The 7248-nt window shown below is 42.6% G+C and overlaps 1 protein-coding gene across 1 annotated transcript in view; it reads left to right on the top strand.

Annotated features, from left to right (window-relative positions):
* The window catches only part of tectb (tectorin beta), a 53686-nt gene continuing 46438 nt past the window's right edge, over positions 1–7248 (top strand). Inside the window, exon 1 of the mRNA XM_045702579.1 lies at positions 1–289. The gene's annotated coding sequence lies outside the window, so the exon portion shown is untranslated. The remainder of the gene's footprint in view (positions 290–7248) is intronic.

The raw sequence follows: 7248 nt of genomic DNA, 5'->3' as shown, positions 1-7248 counted from the left end.
AAATTGGATACTGAACTTTACGCCATTCTGCAATTTCATTGAAAACTGATCATTCATGCCAATTTTGGTCCCAACAAGTCTTTTACCCAGGCTTTTAGCCATTATTCTATCTTTAAATGAAGCAAATTTGGCAACGATTGGGCGTTCATACCATTGGCCTCTCTGTCCGAAGCGGTGTACACGTTCAAGTTGGATTTTGTCGATAGCTTCGCGTGGGATTTGAAATGCTGTAAGGAGGAACTCTCTAACTACAGATTCAGGAACTTCCCCTTCTTTCTCCTGGATACCTGTAAGTACCAGATTCTCTCTCATGGTTCTAGTTTGTATGTCCAGTAAGGCTTCTCTCAGAATGTGTTTCCTTCTCCAATGTCGCAGCTTTTTCATCACTCATCTCGAGGCTTGCCTTCAACTCTTTTATATCCTTACTAACTTATTCAAGTATACCCAGTTTGTAATTTATTGATTTTAACAGATCGGTTTCGACCTTTACCATTCCCGGTGGTGAAAATATTAAATCGTCTGTGTCTGTAGAAGAGACACGTTTTCGTTTTGAAATCGGTTCCCCTGTCTTTCTCTCCGTCATGTTTGGGTGTTGCTTATTTTCGTAATATTTGTCGATAAATGTCTCTAGTCTTAAGATTTGTTTTGTGTTATTATCCAGATTGAAGGTTATCACCCACCAGATTGTAAAGTGCTAATATTTTAGTCTAACTTACCGATATTGAATATTATGTTTTTATCTTGAGGTGCTCTACATAACTACGTTCAGTCCGCCATCTTCCTTCCTCACCTACCTCACCTACTATCACGTTTTAAAGAAAACCCAGATGCAGACAGTGTCGAAGTAACAAACGTTTATTACTAGAACAGGGGGCAGGCAAAACAACAGGTCAAGTGCAGGCAGAGATCAGTAATCCAGATCAGAGTCCAAAAGGTACAGAACGGCAGGCAGTCTCAGGGCAGGCAGAGGTCAATAATCCAGTGTGGTGGTGCAAGGGACAGGGCGGCAGGCAGGCTCAGGGTCAGGGCCGGCAAAATGATCAAAACCGGCAAAACTAAAACCAGGAACAATAGAAAAGACAGGAACAAGGGGGAAAACGCTGGTAGGCTTGACGAACAAAACGAGCTGGCAACAGATAAACAGAGAACACAGGTATAAATACACAGAGGACAATGAGGGGAGATGGGAGACACCTGGTGGTGGGTGGAGACAAGCACAAAGACAGGTGAAACAGATCAAGGTGTGTCGGTATTGTCATAAAGTGTTTCATTTTAAAGACTAATAAGGCTGGTGGAACCATTCATAGAGAGTTTTAGGAAGAACTGTTCAAAGATGAAAGGGCTCTCTTTCAAATGCTTGTTTCGGTATCTCACATATGGGACACGCCTCTTCAGGGAGAGACCACAGGAAGCACCAATCACACAACGTCTGTTGTAGACAGACAGGAAGCATGGTGACTAGTGGGGAACACTACTCTTTATAAAGTGCCACTGTCCTGCCCTAATTTTCTTCCATACGGAGATCACAAGCTCTCTTTAAACTCTCCTCAGCACCACTTGAATCCCTGTTTTCCTGCTTAAAAGGAAAGGTTCACCCATTTTGAATGTTATGCTGAACCAAAAAAATATTAAAAAATATAAACACAAAATGCAACAATATCAACAATTTTACTCATATATAAGGAAATCAGTCAATTTAAATAAATAAATTAGGCTCTAATCTATGGATTTCAGATGACTGGGCTGGGGCGCAGCTATGGTTGGGCCTGGGAGGGCATAGGCCCACACAGTTGGGAGCCAGGCCCACCCACGTGGTAGCCAAGCCCAGCCAATCAGAATTTGTTTTTCCACTACAAAAGGGCTTTATTACAGACAGAAACACTCCTCTTTTTTTCATACAAAATTATCAACAACTTACATCCCTACATCAAACATGTCTAACAAAACAAAACACATAAACAAGAAAATACTAAATACTTACATAAAAAATATATAAAAAAAGAGGTTGCAAGGATCTCGTCCTGGTCCGTCTTGTTCTTTCTCTCGCTTGAGCTCGTAGCATCTTGTGTATCAATGCTGCTCTGGCTCTTGTCGTAGCTAGCATGCCTGCTGTCTTCTGTGAAGCTTGGATATTCCGTCTTCTGTTGCCTTTCTGTCGTGTTCTTCCCGTACAACTTGACAAAAACGAACTCTAAACTTGCCATATGTAAAACAAGTTTTAGTTCGTTTCTTGCTACATCGATAGCCAATATTAGACTGTTAACCACCTAACTCTCAAAGTTGCTTGGACAAGCCAGAAAACACTCCCTCTCACAGCGATGCCATCATACCAACACTTAGTAAAGTTTTGTAAAAAAAATGGTGTTTGACCAGATACAATGCTATTTTACAGTAAACAAATTGACAATACACTTTCAGCACGCTTATAGGGAAGGATACTCAACAAGCACAGCATTTACACAAATTGATGATTGGCTGAGAGAAATTCATGATAAAAAGATTGTGGGGGCTGTTTTGTGGGGCTTTTAACATTATTGATCATAGTCTGCTGCTGGAAAAACATATGTTTTATGGCTTTACACCCCCTGCTATATTGTGGATAAAGAGTAACCTGTCTAACAGAACACAGGGGGTGTTCTTTAATGGAAGCCTCTCCAACATAATCCAGGTAGAATCAGAAATTCCCCAGAGCAGCCGTCTAGGCCCCTTGCTTTTTTCATTCTTTACTAACGACATGCTACTGGCTTTGAGTAAAGCGAGTGTGTCTACAGTATGTATGCAGATTACTCAACAGTATACACGTCAGCTACTACAGCGACTGAAATGACTGCAACACTTTACAAAGAGGTGCAGTTAGTTTTAGAATGAGTGGCAAGGAATAAGTTAGTCCTAACTATTTCAAAAACAAAAAGCATTGTATTTGGGAAAAATCATTCACAAAACCCTAAACCTCTACTAAATCTAGGAAAAACAAAGTTCCAAAGGCTGGGACTAATATAGTGTATAAGAGGTCTTACAAAGTTTTGTCGTGATTCCTATGTTGTTGATGTAAATAATATTTGTTGGTCCGTGGTGTGTAATGAGGCGCAAACAGACGTTGCACTTGACACATATATGAAATTGCTTATCCCCGTTACTAATAAGCATGCACCCATTATGAAAATGACTGTAAAAACAGTTAAATCCTCGTGGATTGATGAGGAATAGAAAACTGGTATGGTTGATAGGGATGAGGCAAAAGGAATGGCAAATAAGTCTGGCAGCACAGCCGAATGGCAAACGTACTGCAAATTGATCAATTACGTGACTAAACTGAATAAAAATAAAAATAAACTACACTATGAAACAAAGATAAATGACAAAGATTGATAGTAAAAAGCTTTGGAGCACATTCAATGGCATTTTGGAAAAAAAGGCAAATTCAGCTCCATCATTCATTGAATCAGATGGTTCATTCATTACCAAACCGACTGATATTGCCAACTACTTTAATGATTTTTTCATTTGCAAGATTAGAAAACATAGGCATGACATGCCAGCAACAAACACTGACACTACACATCCAAGTATATCTGACCAAATTATTACAGACAAAGAATTGTAATTTTGAATTGTATTTAACTAACCTTTATTTAGCTCCCAGACTGTTAGATGCAGCAGGCACCCTGTCTGCTGCTATCAATAGCTATAGCCCAGGCGTCGTTGTTCATGGGAGTTGTTGACGATCTCTCAAAACCAGCCATTGACGCACGAATGGAGACACCATCCATCCCCATGTGTAGCTTTCTTGCTATAGCAGTTGACAGATGCCTAGCTTCCCCACTGTTAGATCATTAATTGAAAGAGAACTTAAGGTTACTTGCATAACCTCGGTTCTCTGATAATATTAGTGAGGTACAGCATCTCACAGCGTTCCTCTTCTTGCTTTGGCATAAGGCGCATGTTCCATATTGTGAGATACCTCACTCAGAACTGGGGTAATGCAAGTAACCTTAAGTTCTTGGTAGAGCCCTTCATAGAGGGTTCTAGGAATAACCTTTAGATAATAAAAGGGTTCTAGGTAGAACCCTCTGCAAAAGGTTCTACATAGCACAAAAAAAGCACACTTCGGTTCAAATAGTATTTATTTGAAATGCATTGAGTGTTTGGTTGAGCCTGCATTAAGTGCCAGATGGGTATTGTTTGCACTTTTGGGACTATTCCATTAGTTCCATTTCAGTAGGTTAGTTCAATCAAGCGCATAGAAAGTATTTTAAGAAAGCAAATCATGTTTGAATCCAGGTCTGCCACTAATTATAGCCTTCTGTGAATGCTTATGAATCAGCATCTGTGTAGAGAGCAGAAGGCCCAGACATGACTACAACACACCAGACAGTTTACCAGCACATCAGCCCAAGTCTATTTAGTGTTTACAAAGGAAACATGTTGCACAGCTGTAGACAGTCTAGGGTGGTTAGCACATTTCTTCTGATTGGTCTGAAACTTTGCTATGCTACTCGCATGTTAGCATGCACAGTGCAACCAGCCAGAGACAGTATAGTTTGTTTAGCAACTTGCTTCTTAGTGGTTTGAACCTCTGCTATGCTACTACCATGTTAGCATGCACAGTGCAACCTACTGGAGAAGGTCTAGCGTAGTCAGTACATTGCTTCTAATTGGTTTAAACCTCTACTATACACCTCCAGAGTGGCGCAGTGGTCTAAGGCCCTGCATCTCGACCGGGAGACCCATGGGGCAGTGCACAATTGGCCCAGCGTCTTCCGGGTTAGGGGAGGGTTTGGCCGGCAGGGATGTTCTTGTCCCATCGCACACTAGTGACTCTTGTGGCGGGCCGGGTGCAACGCACGCTGACAAGGTCGCCAAGTGCACAGCGTTTCCTCTGACACATTGGTGCGGCTGGCTTCTGGGTTACGCGTGCATTGTATCAAGAAGCAGTACGGCTTGGCTGGGTTGTGTTTCAGAGGGTGCGCGGCTCTCGACCTTCGCCTCTCCCGAGTCCATACGGGAGTTGCAGCGATGGGACAAGACTGTAACTATCAATTGGATACCACGAAATTGGGTAGAAAAAGGGGTAAAAAATAAAATAAAAACTCCTATAATGTTAGCATGCGAAGCGAAATAGAAGAATGTTGATCCCCTGCATATCTCTGTACTGGAATTATCACAACTGTCATAGTCATGTCAGTAATATTTCCACCTGTTAATGGCTGAAGACTGTTGACAGCTTTATTGTCATACAGTCAGTTAGTATGGAGCTCCTAGAAAGCTAGCATTCTTACTGCCACCATCAACACATTATTTGATGAACTCATCATCACAACCCCATAATTGTGTAAAACATTAGGTGCTTGACAGCAACTGACATGTTAAACTCATCATGTATTAACTGATGTCCATGAACTACATTTTGTACAATAAGCAAATTCACTACAGAAGGAATTCTGCCTTGGACATTAATGGTTTAACACAAATGTATTTTAAAAAAAAATCTTTCTCACCATAATATCTGGAGAGAATATTGGATAGCCCTTGTTGACGTGAGTTATTCAGATTCACCAGCAAAATATTTATATCCTAAGCCAAAACAGCTAAGCCCATTTGACTGTGTTCCCCGCTCTGCATACAGCTGTTGGTGATCGAGGACATTTGCAAGATGTTGTTAAACTGAGTCCTGCAACCTATGCCTTGAAGAATGTAACAGTCTTGTGTCTTCACGCTCTCAAAATAATGAACCTATTGTCAAAATAATCATCAGGCCTAACTAGGGACAAATAAATCAGCTTTCCCCTAAAGAGAACATGATGCTGTAATTATCCATTATAAGACTTGTCATAAGCAGCTATGACACCCTTATGTCTTTTGATCATCTCAAAATGATCCTGATTAAATAGCACACACCTTGAGTCCTAAATGTCATACATAGAGAGACATACAATACCATATTATAAGCTTTATAATAAGACATTATTAAGGCTCATACATGCATGTAACAAGTAGGCTAATAAAACTTTATACTGGTGGGCTGTAAGTAAAGTGTTACTCATATGTTTTTATATAATATAGAAAATAATTAACGAACGACTGTTCATTGCTACACTCTAGACTGAAGTACACATTCAGTCTCCAGAAACTCATTATAAATGGTCTGTCCCTGGGGGAAGGGGGAACGGTTTATAGAGAGGGTCTTCTGGGTGGGTAGCAACCAATGGGTGGGAACTTTGTGACATCGGCTGATGTAAAAAGGGCTTTATAAATACATTTGATTGATTGGTTTCCCTGTTGGTCCTGCTTCCTGTGGGTCCTGCTTTTCATTTTTCATCCATGGGCTTATCAATTCTAAAGATAGCAATTATATAAAAAAAATAAACGATTCTCTTGTGGAATTAAACCGTTCCAGCTGTCTTGATATTTTAGCAAGTAGCCATATATACTGTCTGAAGACTGAGGCTACTGAGGGCTAAATAAGGGGAAGTAATCAAGGCAATGATGAAGTCCAGGTATGCATAATGATCTGGAGCAGGTATGCGTGATGATGGTTGCCATGTGTGCATAATGCGGGTTGCTAGGCCCGGTGGTTAGTCGAGCACCAGAGAGTGGAAGCGGGAGTAGGTGCGACAGTAGCCCCCCCCCGAGGCGGTGGAGTAGATGACCCTGTTCCTCGACCGTCCGGAATATGGTGTTATATTGGTAGTCCCCGGCCCCGATGCGTAACACCGGCCAGGGGGATGGCCCCGAGGGCGAGGAGCGGGCCGGTACGGACGGCGGAGATGGAAATCCCGGACAATATTGGGGTCCAGGATGCCGGCTGCCGGAACCCAACAGCACTCCTCTGGGCTGTACCCCTCCCAGTCCACCAGGTACTGAAGGGACCTGACAGCGTAGGCAGGGGACCCATTGTAGTCCAGGGGAGGTGGAGGGGTGTCGCATCAGCAAGGGGACCAGGAACCACCGGCCTGAGGAAGGAAACATGAAAAGAGGGTGCGATCTGGTAGTTGGTGGGGAGTTGTAAACGGTAAGTTACCTCATCAACCCTCAGGAGGACCTTGAAGGGCCCCACAAACCGGGGGCTCAGTTTCTGGCAGGGCAGGTGGAGTGGGAGGTTCCTGGCGGAGAGCCAGATGCTGTTACCAGGATGGAACATGGGGTGCCTCACTGCGGTAGCAGTCCACCTGATCCTTCTGACGGTGGACAGTGCCCTGGAGCCTCTAGTGGGTGGCGTGCCACACCTCCTCTGTGTGTCGGGACCTC

The sequence above is a fragment of the Salmo salar genome, chromosome ssa19 (genome assembly GCF_905237065.1).
Source record: "Salmo salar chromosome ssa19, Ssal_v3.1, whole genome shotgun sequence".
Classification (NCBI taxonomy): domain Eukaryota; kingdom Metazoa; phylum Chordata; class Actinopteri; order Salmoniformes; family Salmonidae; genus Salmo; species Salmo salar.
This window is presented reverse-complemented; position numbering and strand designations above follow the sequence as displayed.